Below are 22,271 nucleotides of genomic sequence, written 5' to 3' on the forward strand. Positions count from 1 at the left end.
GGAGTTGAGCAGTAAGGAGCCAGGAGCTTGTCCCTGAGCGTTATCTCACATCTCATCACACATCATCAAGAAGATCGAGTGGAGAAGCTTTGTTTGAACACAGACATGGCACTCTGGGACGTGGTTTAATGGCCATGGTGGTGTTAGGTTGATGGTTGGACTTGATGCTCTTAGAGGTCTTTTCCAACTGAAATGATTCTATGATTTGATGTTTCCCCTCCCCCCCCCAGCAGTTTTAGGCAGAGTAAGTGGGGCTGGAGCAGGTCCAGAGAACCTGGAATGGAACTGGTGGAGGGTCCAGAGAACAAGTCTTGAGAGGGTCCAGAGAACAAGTCTTGGGAAGAGCAGCTGAGGGACCTGGGGTTGTTCAGCCTGGAGAAAAGGAGGCTGAGGGGAGACCTTTTGGCTCTCTAAAGCTCCTTCAAACGAGCTTGGAGCCACATCAGGATTGGGCTCTTCTCCCACGGAACAAACAACAGGAGAAGAGGAAGTAGCCTCAAGTTACACCAAGGAAGGTTTAGTTTGGACATGAGGAACATTTTCTTTCCCCAAAGAGTGTTCAGGCATTGGAAGAGGCTGCCCAGGGAGTTGGTGAAGTCACCATCCCTGGGGGTGTTTGAGAAACACGTAGCCATGGCACACCAGGACGTGGTTTGGTGGGCACGGTGGGGAGGGGCTGATGGTTGGACCTGGTGATCTTAGAGCTCTTCTCCAATTGAAAGAGTTTTCTAACAAGGAGCAGGGTGCTGTAAATCCAACCCCACCTGCTTGTCTACCTGTGAAGAGGTGAAAAATGACACGCATATGTGAAGGGTCTGGGGGGTGGTGGGCACAAGGTGGCTGCTGGACCTCGTGGGTAAGAGGCTGCATGGGAAGATGCTATGAGTGGGTGAGAGTAGGAAAATCAGGACAGAAAGGAGTACTGGGAGCACTAACAGAGCTCCTTTTGTGATAGCCTGGAAAAAAGTCTTTCCTGAGCCCTAGCCTTGGGTGGGACATGAACCACAGACACTTGTTTGTCCTGGCAGATGGGACTGTTCCAAAGCAGGGAGCTAGGACAGGGGTGAGCAGCTCAGTCACATCGCTCTCGCTTGCTATTCTCCACCCAACCCCTTCCCCCTCCCCAAGCTGTTACCCAGAATGAGCACCCTAGGGTGCTCCTCGAAGCATCCCGGGCTCTGGTGGATTCATTTCCAGCCCTGGCAGAACAATTTGCTCCTGGACAGCTGACAAAACCACAAGAGATTTTTTGGAGGTTTATCCCAGTTGGGGGGCAAAAAGTTTCCCAAAAGAAAAGAAGGGAAGGCAAACAAAAAGAGGCAGAAAAAACAAACACCACCTCCTAAATATTTCAGGCTTCAGCAAGCTGCTTCCTGGCCAGCCTGAGGAGGTGCCAGAAGCCGGGGGTGGGGGGATGCAGGTCACGGGGCGGTCGGGATGCAGGAGGCAGGGACCTTCCCTGCTGCCAGCCTGTGCGCTGCCCGCCGGGGCAGCTGGAGCCTGGACAAGCCCTGCCTTGTGCTCCAGCTCCTCGGAAGAGGGAAGCCATCCCCAGCAGCCCAAGGGAGAGCTGTTGTTCAGGAGCACAAAGGGGAGCACATGGAAGGGCACCTCATGGAAGAATGGTCGCCGTGTCCCTCCCCTGCCCCGTGATGCCCACATGCTCTCCGCAGCCCCAGCCCTCACCTCCTGCCTATTCTGCCATCAGAATCGGGAGGGAGGGGGGGGATGATATTGTGCTCGATGTCAGTATGGGGACAGCCAAAGTGACTCTTTTTCGCTAGAGCTTCACAGTGAACCAACCTGGAGCTGGAAACACCTCCCCTCAGGAAGGAGCAGGAGCTGGCATCCTGCAGGATGAGCTCCCATGGGATGCCTGGTGCACACCACGACCCTAACCACATCCACCCCAACAACATTTCTGTACACTCAGCTTTTTGGCCACCTGCTAAAGGATTTCCACAAGGCCCAAGTCCTCTGTGGATCTGCTCTCATCAAACAGAGCTTCCCTAGCTATTGCAAACCAATTTGAGACAGCCAAGAGGGGCTGCTGGTGGCAAACTCCCACCCTAGGCACGGCACCAGGACCCTGAGATGTGGAAACATCCCACTCTGGGGTCATCCCAGGGTGTGCTGGGGTGTGAGTGCTGCGTGGGGTCCTCACCTGCCCTGCTCTGCTCCACAGGCTCGTCGGGCACCTCCTGACTCCCAGGAACGGCCACGGGGCTCAGGGAACTGTGGCTGCTCCTTGACCCTGGAAGAAAGGGAAACTCTGTGGTTACTGCTGTCACCTGCTGCAAGCCCCCACCAAACACAAAGCCTGCACCTGTGTTTGACCACTCGAGACATGCTGGGTGCCAACACAGAGTCCCAGCACCATGGAATTGGTTTGGTTGGAAGAGACCTTTAAGATCATCAAGTTCAGCTGTTAAGTCAGCACTGCCAGGTCACCACTAAACCATGGCCCTCAGCACATCCACACAGCTTTGAAACCCTTCCAGTGATGGCATCTCCACCACTGACATGGGCAGCCTGGGTCAGGCATTGAAAGCCCTCAGGAGGAAAAAATTGTTCCTCATGTCCAAACTTGCTCTTCTGGAGCAAGTTGAGGTCATGTCCTCTGATCCTATCATCTGTCCCTTGGGAGAAGAGACTGACTCCCACCTGGCTCCAACCTCCTTCCAGGGAGCTGCAGAGAGACAGAAGCTCTCCCCTCAGCCTCCTTTTCTTCAGACTAAAGACCTCCAGCTCCCTCAGCTGCTCCCCACCACTGTGTTCTCCAGACCCTTCACCGGCTTCATTGCCCCTCTCTGGACCTGCTCCAGCCCCTCAATGTCCTTCTTGGAGTGAGGGGTGCAAAGCTGAAGCCAGGATTTGAAGCATGACTTCACCAGTGCCACACTACTGCTAATCCCAGCCAGGCTGCTGGTGGCCTTCTTGGCCACCTGGGCACACACTGGCTCATCCTCAGCTGCAGTCAACCAAGACCTCCAGGTCCTTTTCCACCAGGCAGTTTCCAGCCACTCTGCCCCAAGCCTGCAGCATCCATGGGGTTGTTGTGACCCAAGAGCAGGACCAGCACCTGGCCTCGTTGAACCTCATCCCATTGGCCTTGGCCCATTGATCCAGCCTGGCCAGGGCCCTCTGTAGAGCCTTGCTCCTCTGCAGCAGATCAGCCCTCCCACACAGCTTGGTGTCACCTACAAACTTGCTGAGGGTGCTCTGACCCCCTCATCGAGACCACTGATGGGGATATTAAAGAGAACTGGACCCAGTGCTGAGAGGGTGGAACACAACAGGGCAGGAGCTGGCAGCCTCAAGCAGCTCATTCCTTATGATATTAGGATTAGCTCCAGCTCCCCCTTTCTCATCTCTGGCCCCCCAGCCCCACATGGAAGATCTGCTGCTGATCCCAGGAAGGATTTCACAGTGTGGGCTGAGCAAAGCTCATTCACCAGTGGGGATGCTGAGGCTCAAAGGACCTGATAAAGAGGCTCTGAAACCCCTGCAGGCATGGGACTTTGAAGCACCACTGCCACATTCCTAATGCTGCTGGCATGGATGTGTCAGGATGTGGCCCCCTGTCACTCTGGTTTCCCCCCAGGCTCTGGGAGAGCCAGCACACAGAGATGTTCCTGTGCATGGACAGAGAGGTCATTATTCTCCAGGGAATTACAGCAGCTATTGTATCCTCGCAGCAGAAGGCAGCCAGGGCTGAGCCATCTGAAGGGACATCCATCTGCAGAGCGTCCCTCATCCCAACACCACGAACATCACAGGCTTTGCCAGCAGCCCCAGCACCCCTACAACCTCACCTAACAGCCTTTCAGACGTTCCTGTCCCCAAACCCAAACACTATTAACTCAGGGGAGGGAACCCCCACTGGGCAGGGGACAATCCAGGTGTGCATCCCATGGGCTGTGGTTGGCACCTGAGTGGGCAGAGCAGCACATTGCAGAGCTCCCATCCTGCTGCTGAGCATGAGATGGAAAAAAACAAGTTGAAAAGTCTTATCAGAGAAGAGAAGGCTCCAGGGAGGGCTTCTGGTGGCCTTGCAGGATTAAAGGGGATAATCAAAAAGCTGGGGACAGAATTCTGAGCAGTGCCTGTTGTGGCAGGACAGGGGTGATGGTTTGAAATCAAAGAGAGAGATTTAGATTGGAGAGAAGGGAGAAATGTTTGATCCTGAGGGTGGGGAGAGCCTGACCCAGGCTGCCCAAAGAGGTGGTAGTTGCTCCATCTCTGGACCCATTGCAGGTCAGGTTGTTTGTGGCTCTGAGCAACCTGCTCTAGCTGCAGCTGTCCCTGATGGCTTTGGGGGAGCTGGGCTGGATGACATTTAAAGGTCCCTTCTCACTCAAAGCTTTCCATGATTTTTGGGCCAGCAGGGTGGCTGTCACCCTGCCCTGCTGGAGGATGCCCATGTCCTCTGTCACACAGGGTCTCTGTGGTGCTTATCAGCTACATACCACAGCAGGACCCAAATCTGGACCTCTGTGGTGCTTATCAGCTATGTACCACAGCAGGACCCAAATCTGGACTTGAGGTCTGATGGGTTCAGCCCTATTTATGCACCTCAAACATCTCATCAGCTGCAGCCCTGTGCTGGCACAGCCTCTCCCTGGCCAGTTTTGCTCCTGGGCCTTTTGCTGGAGGCTCAGCAGACTGAATCCATCTGGAGAGTCGCAGCGAGGGGACTTTGCCAACAGCTTTGAGTGGAACAAAGGAGCTGAGGATTTCTGGGAGCTCAGCTTGGCACCAGTCCCCTCCCAACTCGGGAACGGTGGGATTCATAGATTTGGGGGTGGGGACACACACACACACACTCTAGCAGCTGGCTCCATCACGTAGGTATTGCTGGCTGCCAGATTTGGGTCATTACACCCTGACTCTGGAGATAGGAATCCAGGATTGAGCTCCTCCAAGCTCTCCTCTCTCTGGGTAATGAATTGAACTATTCATCATTTGATAAAATTTCCATGAAAAGAAGGAGAAGGGGGGGGGGGGGGGAGTTGGGGGGAGGACCCAGGGTTGCATTTTCAGGGGATGAATTACAGCACCCAGCGAGCTTGCTGGTCACAGGCTGGCAGTGTTCAAGCACCAGATTAATGCTGCATTGAATCTCAATTAAAACTCATTAAAAAGCCCCCAGGCCAGACAAGTTGCCTTTGATGAGAGTACAACTTCTTGAAATGAGGAATCTTCCATTTTTAGACTCAAAGCAAGCCCTTATGCTTGCTGCTAGCCCCCTTCCCCCTGAAAAATCCCACCCAAAGCTGGAGATGAGTGAACACTGCTGGAAACAAGGAGGTTTGTTCTGCTCTTTATTAGCAATTCACTGCTGGCTGCCCTCGTTCCATCCTGGAGCAATGTGACCTCCTTATCTCCTTCCAGCTGCGCTACCAAGCACCATTTCATGACCTCCACCCAGCATGTGCTGCACAGAAGCTCCTGCAGAAGAGCCACTACCCCCTGCACCTGCCTTGGACCCACCTCAGGAATCTGTTTTGCCTATGGAATCAATAAAGTCGGGAAAGACCTCTAAGATAAGCAAGTCCAGCCACCAGCTCACCACCACCATCCCCACTAAACCACGTCTCACAGCTCTCTGTCCACATGTTTGCTGAACACCTTCAGGGGTGGGGGACTCCACCACCTCTCTGGGCAGCCTGTTCCAATGCCTGACCACTCTTCCAGTAAAGAAATTGTTCCTAATGTCCAGCCTAAATCTTGACTGCTTCTCTGTAAGTGACACCTGCCTTGGTATCATAGAATCATAGAATCAGACAGGGTTGGAGGGGACCACAAGGATCATCTAGTTCCAACCCCCCCCTGCCATGGGCAGGGACACCCTACCCTAGAGCAGGCTGCCCACAGCCTCATCCAGCCTGGCCTTAAACACCTCCAGGGATGAGGCCTCAACCACCTCCCTGGGCAACCCATTCCAGCCTCTCACCACTCTCATGGTGAAGAACTTCTCCTCACATCCAGTTTGAACCTGCCCACCTCCAGCTTTGCTCCATAATATCTCAAACAAACAAGGCTTTCCCAGCTGCCACATGGCTGAATCCCAACTTAAAATGCCTGGATTTTAAGGCAGCAAGAGAGAGAGAAAGCCTAAGACCCCCCACACCCTCCCTGGTTTGTATCTGCTTTCACCACTGCCTCCTGGCACCACTCGTGATGGGAGGAGCATCCGCCCAGGGATCCTGCATGGGGAACCTGACCCTGCTGCCCAGTGCTTAGTCCCTGTTGGGTGCAGAGTTAGAGGAGCTCTGCTGATCTGAACATCACCAGGGAAACACCAAGCAGTGATAAATCCCATTCATCTCTTGTCTAGTAATGTTGGGCACCTCACTCCTAATCCATTACCAAGAGTTTTGTTGTTATTATCCAGAGCTGTTCTGGGCTCCTCAGTTCAAGAAAGACAGAGAACTACTGGAGAGAGTCCAGTGGAGGCTCTGAAGATGCTAAGAGGCTTGGAGCATCTCTGCGAGGGGGGAAGGCTGAGAGCCCTGGGATTGGTGAGCCTGGAGAAGAGCAGCCTGAGAGGGGATCTGCTCAATGCTCAGCAGGAGCTAAAGGGTGGGGGGCAAGAGGATGGGGCCAGACTCTTTATCAGTGGTGTCCAGTGATAGGATAAAAGGCAATGGGCACAAACTGGAACTCAGGAGGTTCCACGTGAACAGGAGGAGAAAATTGTTCATTGTGAGGGTGCTGGAGCCCTGGAGCAGGCTGCCCAGACAGGTTGTGGTGTCTCCTTGTCTGGAGAGCTTCCAAACCCCCCTGACCATTGTGATGCTGGGCAAGCTGCTGTGGGTGCCCCTGCTTTAGCAGAGGGGTTGGATTGGGTGATCTCCAGAAGTCCCTTCCAACCCCCACCATGCTGGGATTCAGGGATTCTGCTTTTCAACCATCAGAGCATGCACATTGCTTCATCAAATCCTATCTCAGTGAAACACCCAGAGAGGGCTTCACCTGTTATTTCCCCAGAAGCAAAGCCATGTTGGCCACTTCTGCAAACCCCTTTTCCCTGCCAGCATGACTCAGTGCCTTCAGTAAAGCTTCCTATTGATCAAACCACTGTCAGCTTTTCCATGGGATCAGCACTTGCCCCACATGGTCTAAATCTGCTCTTGCCCCTGAGGCAGAGGACACTGCAACTCGACCATAACCTCCCCATAAAGGACCTCCATGGTAAGTACTATTTATTTAGGGCATCCTTTATCTGCTGCATTTGATCACAACAGGCCATGGCTGCAATTTCCTCTCTGGGTGCTGGGTTTGGCTTCATCTTCTGGCTGAACTAGAAGGATGGACTCTTCTTTTAGGCTTGATGATTAATGCCAGTTAATGAAGCCAGGAGACCATTGGCTAATTCAGGCTAATGTGCACTGTGAGACGTCCCCCAGAACCCCAGCATGGTGGGGGGCTGGAAGGGACCTCTGCAGATCATCCAGTCCAACCCCCTGCCAAAGCAGGAGCACCCACAGCAGCTTGTCCATGATCACAATGTCCAGGTGGGGTTGGAAACTCTCCAGAGAAGAAGACTCCACAACCTCTCTAGGCAGCCTGCTCCAGGGCTCCAGCAGCCTCACACCAAAGAAGTTTCTCCTGAAGTTTAGGTGAAACCTCCTGGGCCCTGGAGGACACTGCAGGTGGCATCCTCTTCAGGCTTCACCCCAGTTCTTTTAAAGCTGTGTTCCCCAGATTCATGGAATCAGAGAGTTGGGTTTGGTAGAAAAGACCTCCACGACCGTCGAGTCCAACCATGACCCCAGCACTGCCAGCTCAACACCAAACCATGCCCCCCAGCACCACACCCCCACGCCTCTGAAACCCCTCAGGCATGGGGACTCCACCAGTGTCCTGGGCAGCCTGGGACAGGCCCTGGCAACCTTTAAGGGAACAAGATTGTCCTTCAGCTCCAACCCTAACTTTCTCTGGCACAGCTTCAGGCCATTCCCTCCTATCTTGTCAATTCCTACTTGGGAGAAGAGACCAATCCCCACCTGGCTCCAACCTCCTTTCAGGGAGCTGTAGAGAGCCAGAAGGTCTCCCTTCAGCCTCCTGTTCTCCATCCCAGGTTCCTCAGCTGCTCCTCACCAGCCCTGTTCTCCACCAGACTCTTCACCAGCTTTGTTGCCCTTCTTTGGACCTGCTCCAGAGTTGAAGGCCACCACCTTGCTGGCTGTTTATTGTGGAGCCTGGAGAAGCCCTGGCCACCCTGAGCTGGCATGGTATGGTCTGGTCAAGCCATGCCATGCTGTCATAGAACTTGGGCAGCTCCCCCCACAACGAGGTGTGGGCTCTTTTTGCATTCCTATCCTTCCTTCTCCATCCTATTTATAATCTTCTCCAACTCTCCTGAGTAGCAAACTCCCCCAAAATCCAAGGTCTGGGCTGTGTGGAGGCTGCTCCTGCATCTTCTTATGGGAGGGAAGTGGGTGGCATGGGACACAGATGAAATCAGCTCATTTCACACCCTGACAGCAGATAGTTCTGCCCACTCCCTGCCTTCCCCACCCCTCCTAAAAGGTTTTTTCTGCCTCTCCATGCCTCAGGTCGAGTCTAGGACAGCTCTGCCTGGCACTGGGCACCCAGAGCTCACCTTTGGATAAGTTTTCCTCCTAGGAAATTTTCCCAACGTTTATGAAATCCTACTCCTGGATCCTATTCCCAGCACTGCCTGGGACACAGCCCCAGCTTGGGAGGAGCTGTTGAAGGAATGCTCTAAATGCCTGCTCCTGACAGCCCTGGGAGATGTGGGCTTTACTGCTTTTACTTAGACAGGATGCAATCATCCCAGAAGTCCCCTAGGCCTCCTTCCTTCCCCCAACTCCCTGTGAGAACAAGTCCTAGTCCTCAAGACCCTCTGCTGCCCCCAGCCGTGGGTCACCAGACCCTTCTCCAAGTCCCCACCTCACGCTGACACTCCTGAAGGATGAAACCACCTAGAAAAAGCTTCTCCTCCCCACTGGCACTCCTGCAGTTTCGTTCCTACCCCATCACATCATCTGGACCATAGGCTCCACTCTCATGCCCAGGGGAAGGACTATAGGTGAAGGACACATTCACCTCCTCAGTGGTGGGACTCGTGCCCCAGCTTGCCAGGAAAGACCCTGGGACAGATCAGGAGCCTACTCCTGGCTTTTCTCTAGCTTCCATCAGGAGAGTCCAGACAGCAGGAAAGAAAACTTGTAGGGTTTTGTTAAGAGTTTTGATGTGCTGTGGTGAAAAGTTGAGTGCAGAGCATGAATCTTCCAAGTTTTCACCCAGAAATTACCAGCAGAGCCTGTCCTCATCCTGCTGAAGGTGCTTTGCCCCTTTCCTCATCCTGCTAAGGTGCTTTTCATGCAAGCCCCTTTCCTCATCCTGCTGAAGGTGCTTTTCATACAAGCCCCTTTCCTCATCCTGCTGAAGATGCTTTGCCCCTTTCCTCATCCTGCTGAAGATGCTTTTCATACAAGCCCCTTTCCTCATCCTGCTGAAGATGCTTTGCCCCTTTCCTCATCCTGCTGAAGGTGCTTTGCCCCTTTCCTCATGCTGCTGAAGGTGCTTTTCATGCAAGCCCCTTTCCTCATGCTCCTGAAGGTGCTTTTCATGCAAGCCCCTTTCCTCATCCTGCTGAAGGCTCTTTCCTCAGTCTTTCTTCAACATAGTTCTGAGTGCATTTATTTGCAAAGAACAAAAAGAAGAAAAGGAAAAAGCAAGTCCCAACCTGCTAATGAGCACCACAAATGAATCAGCCTGGCTTCAAACCGTGACCCTGGTGAGCTGGTAGCTCTTTCAACCCGACAAACCCTCCATCAATCCCTCTCTCAGTGCCCAGAAAAGCTGGAAACACTTCTTTTCCTCCCTTTCTCCCCCCCTGCCCTTGAATCATGGACACGGGTGGGTTTGTTGAGCTGGCAGGGGAACACGGAAATAGCCAACACCAAATGCAAATGCTGCTGATGGCCCAGTGAAAGAAAGCCAGGCAGGAGAAATGCAAGCTCGTTACTGAGGACAAAGATGGGAGAGAGGGACTCCTCCCCAGGATCTTCAACGGGGTGCCTGGCCACACACCAGACTTGGCCCAGGAGTCGCTCTAGGCTCTTTGGAGGTCCCCAGCACACTCATGCCAGCACCTGTGACCCCCTCCTGTCCTCTTCCAGTGAGGGGAGGTCAGAGACCCTGGGGCTGAGAGGCAGCAAACAGCTCAGCTCGGCCATGTCCCACCTCAGGGCTCCAAGGAGGACCACAAGAGCTTCAGTCCCAGTTTTTTCCACTCTGCCTGCACCAAACCAGTTAATTTGGTGCCTGATGCCCCAGCAAGCCTACGCCAAAGCCCTCTGAGCTGTGCCACAGCCTGGACACCCACAGGGACCGCATCAATCCCATTCCCAGATATCACAGCCCACTCAGGCACCTTATCAGCTCGACTCCCCAGGGATCACAGCCCACTCACAGATCCCATCCACTCTATTCCCAAACAATCACAGCCCAATCTGGGACCCCATCAATGCTATTTCCAGGCAGACGCAGCCCACCAAGACCCTTCCAGCTACTGCCAGACCTTGCCCACTCTCGGGTCAACCAGCCTGGGGGGGCTTCCCAAGCTGAGGCGACAAACAATTAGACTCATTAGCACAACCACATCCTTGGGATGCAGGAGAGGAAGGCCGGGGCCTTCTCTGGACCAACCCATCCAAGGACAACTCCAATCTGCTGTGGATAGGGTGAGTAAGGAGGTGATCTTGCCTCCCCCCGCCCCCCCCCCAGCTATGAGGGATGGTGGGGATGGGGAGAAATGGGAATCAGCCCTCAGAAAGCCAGACCTTCCCCCTGCCAGCCTTGGGAGCAATACAGGAGAGCAGGCAGATGGCTAAGAGCAGATTTTGGGGGTGTCAAGCTGCTCCCCTGCACCTCCCACACCCCGCAACAGTTCAGGGTCACTTTGCTCAGCCACTTCCAAGCACCATGCCTCCCGTAACCCCTCCCGGCTTGCTCTTTAATCCCCCCCCGCCCTGTTCCCGAGGTTCCTCCTCCCCCCCCCCCCCCCCCCCCCCCGCCCCCTCCAAGCCAAGCCACCTGTAGAGGTCTGGGCGGCAGCTGCCGAGCGGCCTCGGAAAGCAGCTTAAAGGAGAGTCGGGGGGGGCGGGATAGTCAGACCCCCCCCACACCCTTCCCTCCCGGCTGCTCCAAGGGTTAAAAATGCAGCAGGGCTGCGAGCATGGGATGGAGAGGAGCAAGAACGAGCCTCAAACCTGATGGAAATGAAGCAAAATGCGAACCCTGAATACATGGAGAAAGAGAAAGGGGGGGTTGGGGGGAAGGGGTGGGCAGAGGGTTGGGGGGAGGGTGTCACAGAATTCCACAGCAGGTCCTTACCTTGGTGACAGTCATGCGGGAAGTGGCGGAAGGGCTGCGGAAGCTCCACGGGCGGCGGAAGATGCGCGGGAGTTAAAGCAAAAAGGACCAAAAAAACCCTCCTCAGCTAACAAATATATGTATTTTTTAAAGGGAGGGAGGGAGGGGGGAAAAGGCAAAAATACGGAAGGGAAAGGAGGGGAGGGAGGGAAATGGTTGTCAGCGAGAAGAGCGGGAGGCAGCAGCGGCAGCAGCAGCAGCAGCAGCAGCAGCGGGACCCGCAGCCCCTCCGCCGCCCGCCCGCTGCTCGGCGGCCGCGGTGATGTCAGCCCGGCGGCGGTGACGGAGCTGCCGCCTCCCGAGGGGGGGGGTGGAGGGGGGGGTAAAGACCTTCTTTTTTTTTTAACTCTTTGCCAGCCCAACTTCGCTTTCCCAGCGGCGGGAGCCCGGCAAACACCTGCTGCCCGCTTCTCCTGGGGGGGCGTTGGGTGACCAGCGAGACCAGTGTGTGCGTGCGGGGAGTGCAATGGGTGCTGGGGGGGGAATAGATGCTGGGGGCGTAGTAGGTGCTGGGGGCGCAGTGAGTGCTGGGGGTGTAATGTGGGCTGGGGGTGTAATGTGGGCTGGGGGTGGAATGGGTGCTGGGGGTGGAATGGGTGCTGGGAATGAAGTGGGTGCTGGGGATGCAGTAGGTACTGGGGGTGCAATGTGTGCTAGGGGTGCAGTAGGTGCTGGGGGTGCAATGTGTGCTGGGGGGTACAGTAGATGCTGGGGGTGGAATGAGTGCTGGGGGTGCAGTAGGTGCTGGGGGTGCAATGTGTGCTGGGGGTGCAGTAGGTGCTGGGGGGTACAATAGATGCTGGGAGTGGAATGAGTGATGGGAATGAAGTGGGTGCTGGGGATACAGTAGGTACTGGGGTTACAGTAGATGCTGGGAGTGCAATGGGTGCTAGGGGTGGAGTGAGTGCTGGATGTGTACTAGGTACTGGGAGTGCAATGGGTGCTGGGGGCGCAGTGGATGCTGGGGGCACAATAGGTGCTGCGGGGTGCAGTAGGTGCTGGGGGTGTAATAGGTGCTGGGAGTGCAATGGGCGCTGGGGGTGCAGTGGGTTCTGGGGTGCAATGGGTGCTGGGGGTGCAGTGGGTTCTGGGGGTGCAGTGGGCTCTGGGAGTGCAGTGGGCACTGGGGGTGCAGTGGGTTCTGGGGGTGCAATGGGCTCTGGGCGTGCAGTGGGCTCTGGGGGTGCAGTGGGCACTGAGGGTGCAATGGGCTCTGGGGGTGCAGTGGGCACTGAGGGTGCAATGGGTTCTGGGGGTGCAGTGGGCACTGGGGGTGCAGTGGGCTCTGGGGGTGCAGTGGGCTCTGGGGGTGCAGTGGGCACTGTCTACGCGAAGGAAGGAAGGGGAAGACAAGGAGTGTGGGGGGATGTTCGGGCGCTGAGCACACCAGAGGCTGCGTTGCCAGCTTCTGCAGGGTGATTGCGAGCAGGTCACACCTTGTCTCCAGGACTTCCTTCTGCAGCAGGAGCTGGGATGTGCTGCAGGATCAGAGAATGGTAAGGATTGAAGGGACCTCTGATCGAGTCCAACACTGCTGCCAGAGCAGGAATTGCACCTGATCCTGGCTGGGAGTCATCCGGAGGCCCTGCATAATCTACAACCCTCCATCCAGGTGCTTCTTCCTCATCCCACACAGAACAATGGATTTTTTAAACCGTGTGTGTGTGTGGGCAGCAGGGGCAGGGAGGGGGTTCTGCCCCTCTGCTCCCCTCTGCTGAGACCCCACCTGCAGTGCTGGGGCCAGCTCTGGAGTCCTCAGCACAGCAGAGATGTGGACCTGTTGGAGTGGGACCAGAGGAAGCAATGCTGAGAGGGCTGGAAGGGCTCTGCTGTGAGGCCAGGCTGAGAGAGTTGGGGTTCAGCCTGGAGAAGAGAAGGCTGCAGGGAGAACCTCCAGTGGCCTTTCAGTGCTGACCAGAAAGCTGAGAGCAGACTTTTGAGCAGGGCCTCTCGTGACGGGACAAGGGGTGATGGTTTGAACTAGAGGAGCAGATTCAGATTGGAGAGAAGGGAGAAATGTTTGATCCTGTGAGGGTAGTGAGATCCTTGCCCAGAGAGGTGAGAGATGCCTCATCCCTGGAACCGTTGCAGGTCAGGCTGTGTGGGGCTGTGAGCTGCAGATGTCCCTGCTGGCTCCAGCAGAGTTGGACTAGGCGACCTTGAAAGGTCCCTTCCACCCAACCCACCCTGTGATGCTGTGATTTGATTACAGACAATGACAAGTGACAGCACCAGAGAGCTCTGCTTTGTCCCACTGCTGTCAGTTCCATTTTCTAGACAGATGAAGGGGGGCCCACACTGAAGATGGCACTCTGGGTTGCTTAGGAATTCAATGTCCCACCATGCTGCTGTGTGCCCTGGGTACCTCCTGGCTGGGCATCACAGTAGGGTCCTGTATCATCCATCTAGGTGCTTGTTTCCCTTCGCAGCTCAAAGAGATGCTACAAGCTCAGTGAAGCAGGAATAAAAGCTGTGTCATGCACTGTCCCTGAAGATGTTCAGGAAACATTTGGACATGGCACTCTGGGGTGTGGTTTAATGCCCATGGTGGTCTTAGGATGGTGGTTGGACTTGATGGTCTTAGAGATCTTTTCCAACCCAAATGGTTCCCTGAATCTATGTTTTTATCTTGCTGCTTCTTCTCACCTCCAAGCAAACCACCTTTCCGATGGCACCAACTCAACATAAATTCAGGGATGCAGGGCACCAGGAGGCACTGAAGCATCCCTGCGAGCCACAAACTGTGTCACCACCCTCCAAAACATCAGCATTTTTCTCCATGAGAGAAGCAATAGACCACTGGAACAGGCTCCCCAGAGAGGCTGTGGAGTGTCCTTCTCTGGAGACTTTCAAGATCCATCTGGATGCCTCCCTCTGTGACCTGAGTGTGTGGTCCTGCTGTGGCAGAGGGGTTGGACTTGATGGTCTCTTTGGGTCCCTTCCAACCCCTGACATCCTGTGATCCTGTGAACGTGTAGGAGGTTGTAGTGAGGCCAGTGTTGGTCTCTTGTCCCAAGTAACTAATGACAGATCAAGAGGAAATGACCTCAAGTTGCACCAGGGTAGGTTTAGGTTGGATATTAAGAACAATTTCTTCACTGATCAGGCATTGGAACAGACTGCCCAGGGAGGTGGTGGAGTCACCATCCCTGGAGATGTAGGTGTGGCACTCCATGGCATGGTCTAGCGGTCATGAGGGTGCTGGATAGAAGGTTGGATTTGATGATCTTAGAGGTCTTTTCTAACCTTAATAACTCCATGATTCCATGACGCTAAGCAGCAGTATTTTAGTGCATTGTTTCCTGGACATGAGCCAGCAGTGTGCCCAGGTGGGCAATGGCATCCTGGCCTGGATCAGGAACAGTGTGGCCAGCAGGACCAGGGAGGTTATTCTGCCCCTGTACTCAGCACTGGTCAGGCCACACCTTCAGTGCTGTGTCCAGTTCTGGGCTCCTCAATTCAAGAGAGATGTTGAGGTACTGGAAGGTGTCCAGAGAAGGGCAACAAAGGTGGTGAGGGGCCTGGAGCACAGCCCTGTGAGGAGAGGCTGAGGGAGCTGGGGGTGTGCAGCCTGCAGAAGAGGAGGCTCAGGGGTGACCTCATTGCTGTCTACAACTACCTGAAGGGAGGTTGTAGGCAGGTGGGGGTTGGTCTTCCAGTCAAGCAGCAACAGAACAAGGGGACACAGTCTCAAGTTGTGCCAGGGGAGGTCTAGTCTGGATGTTAGGAGGAAGTTGTTGGCAGAGAGAGTGATTGGCATTGGAATGGGCTGCCCAGGGAGTTGGTGGAGTCACTGTCCCTGGGGGTCTTCAAGCAAAGCCTGGATGAGGCACTTAGTGCCATGGTCTGGTTGACTGGATAGGGCTGGGTGCTAGGTTGGACTGGATGATCTTGGAGGTCTCTTCCAACCTGGTTGATTCTTTGATTCTGGTTACATCAGAGGAAAAGCAGCAGGACACAGCCCTGGCATGGAACCATCCAGCCATTAGATTAGATGTTGCACCTACTTCTTGTACTGTTGCTAAATTCAAACTACTGGAGGCTGACAGCATTTCCAGTTCCCCTTACAGAAAAAAAAATGAGGCTTCAAATAAACAAAGGATTTCCCTTTTGTAAGGAGATTATCCAGCCAGGAGTCTGATGGCAGATTAGTTTTCTTCTAATGCCAAGCCTGCCCCTAAAATCCTGGTGGATCTCACAAGTCAGTACCAAGAAGTGTAAAAAAAAAATGTCTTGATGTTCTTGTGAAAAATCTGTTTGGAAAGCTCAGCCATGTGCCCTGAGCTGGGCTGGAAGCTGTGAGCAAGACTAGTGCAATTAATGAGGAGCTAATGACTCCAGGCAGCAGCAGAGGCCACCTGTAATTCCCAAATCACCCAGTGATGGCCCCTGCTCAACGAACCCCAGCAGCTAGTGATGCAAAGGGGAGGCTTGGTCCATAGAATCATGGAATGGTTGGGAGGAACCTTAAAGATCACCTAGATCCAACCCCTCTGCCATGGGGAGGGACACCTCCCACTGGACTAAGTTGCTCAAGGACTCGTCCAGCCTGGCCTTGAACACCTCCAGGGAGGAGGCATCCACAACAGGAGGCATCCACAACTTCCCTGGGCAGCCTGTGCCAGTGTCTCAGAATTTCTTGATGTGGACAGAGGTGATGCTTGAAACTCAGAAGAGCTTGAGAGGTGAATAAAAAGGTCCTGACAACCCAAACGAGAAACCAGGCTTCTGCATAGCCTCAGAGGAGATGTCATGGCCCAGCCTCCATCACTCATGCTATGGAAGTGGCAGTGCCTGGGGCCTGCTGTGCCTCCTGCGCTGGAGCTGCTGGGATTAATTAGCACCAATTAGCTGATTGAAACAACTCCCTTGGAGCAGGGAACTGGGACAGCTGGTGAAGGTGGGGTGAGAAGGGAAAGGCTGCTCGGAAGGCATTGCTGGGTGGATCCCAAGGGTCTGATCCTGCTGCTGGAGGGAGGCTGCAGGCACCTGGTCTCCTCACATCATGGTGAGCCTCAGCACCATGCAAATCCCAGCCTGTGCTCCTGGGGAGGTGCCCAAAAATGTTGGAGAAAGGGCTGGGATCTGCTTCAGGCCAGTGCACAGACCAGGGAGGGATCCTGGGGGAGCTGGGGCAGCCCCAAGAGTTTGAGCCCTTGGCAGGGAGCAGGGAGGATGCTGGGGAACAGGAGGGATACTGATGAGTAGGGGAGATGCTGGGGAACAGGAGGTACACTGATCAGTAGGGAGGATGCTGGGGAGCAGGAAGGATGTCTGGGAGCAGGCAGGATACTGGGGAGCAGGAGCAATGCCAGGGAGCAAGAGGGACACAGAGTGCAGGAGAGATGCTGCGGAACAAGGGGGATGCTGAGGTACAAGGAGAATTTTGGGGAACAAGAGGGATGCCAGGGCACAGGGCAGAAATTGGGGAGTGGGTGGGATGCTGAACTACAGGAAGGATATTTGAGGAGCAGGCAGGATGCCAGAGAGCAGGAGGGATTTTGAGGAATAGGAGGGATGCTTGAGAACAAGAGGGATGTCAAGGAGTGGGTGGGGTACTGGTGAGCAGGAGGGATGCTGGGGCACAGGGGGGGATTCCAGGGAATAAAAAGGATGTTGAGGAGCAGGAGGGATGCTGGGACAACTCAGAATCCCTCCTGGAGTGGGAAGGTGAATGTTGCCGTGACAGGGGGAAGCTGTCCTGAGCCCCTGCATCATGGCTGTCCTCCATGCCATTTTGTGCTGAGATCTCTGCCCAGATGCCAGCACAAGATGGCATTAATGAGGGCATGGGACACTGCTGAGAGTGTGTGAGGGTGAACAAGGTCCTTAGTTTCGTCCCATGGCCAGAAATCATATAGTACAGCAACTCCAGCCTCAAATCTTTCTGCTTTCAAAGGACTGGCAAGGATTTTATTCTATTTTGGATCAAAATGAAGGTGGTGACAGACCACAGGTGCTTCACGAGAGGGGCTTTGCTTTGCTGATTTGGTAGGACTCCATCCAAGCCCCATGCTGGAGCTGCCCTGTTGGGGCTGTGCAGCCCTGCACTGACAGCCCCTGCGAAAGGGAGATGCTCAGTGTCTGCAAAGGGTTAGAAATCTCCTGCTGGCAGCACCGCAGGATCCATCCTGACCTCCTCAGCATCAGAACTGGGCTGGTTGGGAGGATTATTAGTCCTCATGCTCTTGCAAAACAGGTCTCAGGCTGGGGGGGGCGGGGGTGTAGATGGGATCAACAGGAACAGTATCACAGTATTATCAGGGTTGGAAGAGACCTCACAGATCATCAAGTCCAACCCTTTAGCACAGAGCTCAAGGCCAGACCATGGCACCAAGTGCCACGTCCAGTCCTGCCTTGAACAGCTCCAGGGACGGCGACTCCACCACCTCCCCGGGCAGCCCATTCCAGTGTCCAATGACTCTCTCAGTGAAGAACTTTCTCCTCACCTCCAGCCTAAATCTCCCCTGGCGCAGCCTGAGGCTGTGTCCTCTCGTTCTGGTGCTGGCCACCTGAGAGAAGAGAGCAACCTCCTCCTGGCCACAACCACCCCTCAGGTAGTTGTAGACAGCAATAAGGTCCCCCCTGAGCCTCCTCTTCTCCAGGCTAACCAATCCCAGCTCCCTCAGCCTCTTCTCGTAGGGCTGTGCTCAAGGCCTCTCCCCAGCCTCGTTGCCCTTCTCTGGACACGCTCAAGCATCTCAATGTCCCTCCTAAACTCGGGGGCCCAGAACTGAACACAGCACTCAAGGTGTGGTCTAACCAGTGCAGAGTACAGGGGCAGAATGACCTCCCTGCTCCTGCTGGCCACACCATTCCTGATGCAGGCCAGGATGCCACTGGCTCTCTTGGCCACCTGGGCACACTGCTGGCTCATGTTCAGGTGGGTATCAATCAGCACCCCCAGATCCCTCTCTGTCTGGCTGCTCTCCAGCCACTCCGACCCCAGCCTGTATCTCTGCATGGGGTTGCTGTGGCCAAAGTGCAGCACCCTGCACTTGGAGCTATTGAATGCCACCCCATTGGACTCTGCCCATCTGTCCAGGCGGTCAAGGTCCTGCTGCAGAGCCCTTCTGCCCTCCAACCCAGCCACATCTGCCCCCAGCTTAGTGTCACACAGCAGGAATACTCCTGGATCAGGCTGCCCAGCTCACAGGCTGCTGTGAAAAGCTGCGGAGCGAAACCCTTGCTGGAGGGAACGGGGAATTCCCACCAGCGACGTGTGCTGGGTGATGCCGGTGGGTGCTGAGCCGGGCAGCCCTGGTGGGCGCTGGGAGCGGTGGGTGCCAGGGCTGTGGAGAGGAGGCAGCCATGGAGGTGCTTTGAGCTCCCTCTCCTGGCTCCGCAGAGAGAAAGAGGAGGCGCCTCTGAGGATGAGGATGGGAGGCTTGCAGCCCTGCAAGAGCATGCCAGGTGGTGTGAGGACAGGATGGAGGAGCCTGGAAGCGCCTGGAGGAGGGGTTCGTGCGGCACTGCACATCCCTGGGGGTAAGCAAAATGCATCGGGTTGGAAGGGACCCTCAAAGGTCATCTGGTCCGGCCCCACCCTGCAGTCAGCAGGGACATCTCCAACTAGATCAGGCTGCTCAGGACCCCTTCGAGTTTGCCTTTGAATGTCTCCAGGGGCGAGGCCTCATTCATTGCTCAGTCATTGCTGCAGCAGAGTAACTCCAGGCAGAGGGAGGTGTGGGGGGGCTTGAGCTGGGCTGATTACAAAAGCCACACACGACCAGACTGCGGGGGGAGGCTGCCTGTGTCCTCCCCCCACACCTCCTGCCTTGCAGCATTTGGAGCCCACGGCTGTGTTTCCATCCCTGCTGCCTCAGGTGAGCTCTGGGTTGAATTGGTTGGCACTGCTGAGAGGAAGGAAGGAGCCGAGATGCTGTCTCCAGGAGTGTGAGCAGCTAATGCAAGCCCTGAGGACAGCTGGAGCCTCCCTGCATGGGTGGGTGCTGGGAGAGCCTGGCTCATACTGTCCATGGCCAGGAGATCACACTGCAGACAGGCATCATGCACACGTGGAATGGTTTGGGTGGGAAGGGGTCTTGAAAGGTCACATCTAGTCCAACCCTCCCGCAGCCAGCAGGGACAGCTGCAACTGGAGCAGGTTGCTCAGAGCCTCAGACAACCTGACCTGAGAAGGGTCCAGAGATAGAGCATATCCCACCTCTCTGGGCAAGGTGGGCCAGGCTCTCCCCACCCTCAGCACCTGAGTCTCCCCCTTGTATAGAATCACCTTGGATTTGACCTTCATGATCATCCAGTCCAACCATTATCTCTACCAAGACTGGTGCTAAACCATGTCCCTCTGCACCCTATCTGCACAACTTTGAAACCCTCCAGGACAACTCCACCACTGACCTGGGCAGCCTGGGGCAGCTCTTAACAGCCCTTAAGGGGGAGAAATTGTTCCTCATCTCCAACCTGAACCTCCCCTGGCACAACTGGAGGCTGTTTCCTCTTATCCTACTGCTTGTTTCTAGGGAGAAAAGACAGACCCCAACCTGGCTCCCAGCTCTTTTCAGGGTGTTGTAGAGTGCAATGAGGTCTCCCCTCAGGCTTTTCTCCAGGCTGAACAATCCCAGATCACAGAATCATAGAATGGTTTAGGTTGGAAGAGACCTCTAAGATCATCTGGTCCCAATCCCCAGCCACAGGCAGGGACACCTCCCGCTGGAACAGGTCGCTCAAGGCATCATCCAACCTGGCCTTGAACACCTCCAGGGAGGGAGCAGCCACAGCCTCCCTGGGCAACCTGTGCCAGTGTCTCACCACCCTCACTGGAAAGAACTTCAAGGTCCTTCAAGGTCACAGTATCACAGTATCATCAAGGTTGGAAGAGACCTCACAGATCATCAAGTCCAACCCTTTACCACAGAGCTCAAGGCCAGACCATGGCACCAAGTGCCACGTCCAATCCTGCCTTGAACAGCTCCAGGGACGGCGACTCCACCACCTCCCCGGGCAGCCCATTCCAGTGTCCAATGACTCTCTCAGGGAAGAACTTTCTCCTCACCTCCAGCCTAAATCTCCCCTGGCACAGCCTGAGGCTGTGTCCTCTCGTTCTGGTGCTGGCCACCTGAGAGAAGAGAGCAACCTCCTCCTGGCCACAACCACCCCTCAGGTAGTTGTAGACAACAATAAGGTCCCTCAACTGCTCCTCACTAGCTCTGTTCTCCAGACCCTTTGCCAGCTTCAATGCCCTTCTCTGGACCTACTCCAGCCCCTCAATGTCTTTCTTGGAGTGAGTGGCCCAAAACTGAACCCAGTATTCGAGGTGCAGCCTCACTACTGCTGCTTAGAGGGGGACAGTAGCCCCTCCAGTCCTGCAAGATCCACCAGAACTGCGCTGCGGTTCTCAGAGACGCTCCCATCTCCAGACTGCTGCACCAGGCTGAAATCAGACACAAATATAAGGTAGATTCAACATCCACCATGTTATCCCCAGAGTTCTTGCAGCTGGGAATCGTACAGAGCTTCGTGTTTGCATTTCAGGGCAGATCATTTATAGAGAAGCCCAGGGACAGGCTTTCATCTGCCGTGATGAAAGTTCATCTGCAACAACAATGCTTGGTGGAACCTGGCGCTTGGACCCCGCTGCAAACCCAAACATCTCCACTTGAAAGTGAGATGTTTCCATTCAAAACAAGAGCAAACATCTCTGTCGCTGCTTCTCCTTGCTCCTCCTCTCCACTGCTGCCATCTGGTTCGGATTAGCCCTGGATGAGGTCCTGCTTTGCTCAGGGAACGAGGAGGGGAACTTGGAGCTCGTTCTACTCAGTTCAAGTATGACCTGAATGTGGTGCACAAAAGAAAACGCAGAGAGCTCCGACGTGTGAAGGGAATCAAAGGGACACAGCAGCTCCTCCTGCTGGGAAGTCACTTCCAAGGCATGGGAGATGGAGATGGAGGGGGGTTGAGTTCTCACCTCAAATCGATGTTCTTGGTCCCTAGTCCCCAGGCAACCATCGAGACTGGTAACAATGACTGTTGGGCAAGGAGGAAGCTGTGGTTGAAGCGTCTGGGAAGAAGCCCAGGTTGGTTAGGTTGGGCCAGAACTGGGGTCTGGGAGCAGAGGGTCCCAAAATGGTCTCCTGGCATCCATCATCTCCTCTCCCCACTGAGAAACTGCTTTCTCCAGCGAGGAGGAGTGACAGCTTTCCTCACCTCCCTGGAGAGGGTGCCAGCAACCTCTAGTAAGCTTGGCTGGGATGACAGCCCTCCTCTCATGGGTGGGAAAAGTCATTCCCAAGGAAAAAAACCAAACATCAGGGAGCTTCTCACCACCAGCCAGTTAAACCCAGCCCCTTCTTGTGGCTTGCTGTTTACACAGCTCCTGTTTAGAGCCAGCTCTCACCATAGCTGCTAATTTGATAGCAAGTGACGGGTCAGAAATGCTCCCCAGATGACAGAGAGGAAACAGGCACTGCATCAGAGGCTGGAGGAAAGCAAGAGGGACAAGAACTCTTTAGATTTTGGGTTGGTTGTGTTTTGGAGAGAGAAAGAGGTGTCCTCAGCTCAGGAGAGACATGGACCTGTTGGAGCAGGGCAAGAGAAGGCCCTACACATGATCCAAGGGTAGGCTGAGAGAGCTGGGGTGGTTCAGAGTGGAGAAGAGAAGGCTCCAGGGGACTTTCTTGTAGCCTTTCAGGATTTAAAGGAGGGGAGAAGAAAGCTGAGGACAGACTTCTGAGCAGGGCCTGTTGTGACAGGACAAGGGGTGAAGGTTTGAACTAAAAAGAAAGGGAGATTCAGACTGGAGAAATGGGAGAAACAATTGACACTGGGGATGGTGAGAGCCTGGCCCTGAGAGGGAGCAGATGGTGCATCCTTGGACCCATTGCAGGTCAGGTTGTTTG

General features: G+C 54.9%; 1 protein-coding gene across 1 annotated transcript in view; it reads right to left on the reverse strand.

The window, feature by feature from the left end:
- The window catches only part of CORO2B (coronin 2B), a 62,553-nt gene extending 50,875 nt beyond the window's left edge, over positions 1 to 11,678 (reverse strand). The window contains exons 1-2 of the mRNA XM_064157870.1: positions 11,374 to 11,678; positions 2,165 to 2,254 (exon numbers count right to left, since the gene is read on the reverse strand). The gene's annotated coding sequence lies outside the window, so the exon portion shown is untranslated. The remainder of the gene's footprint in view (positions 1 to 2,164; positions 2,255 to 11,373) is intronic.
- Positions 11,679 to 22,271: the final 10,593 nt, after the last annotated feature.

The sequence above is a fragment of the Pogoniulus pusillus genome, chromosome 17, assembly GCF_015220805.1.
Source record: "Pogoniulus pusillus isolate bPogPus1 chromosome 17, bPogPus1.pri, whole genome shotgun sequence".
Classification (NCBI taxonomy): Eukaryota; Metazoa; Chordata; class Aves; order Piciformes; family Lybiidae; genus Pogoniulus; species Pogoniulus pusillus.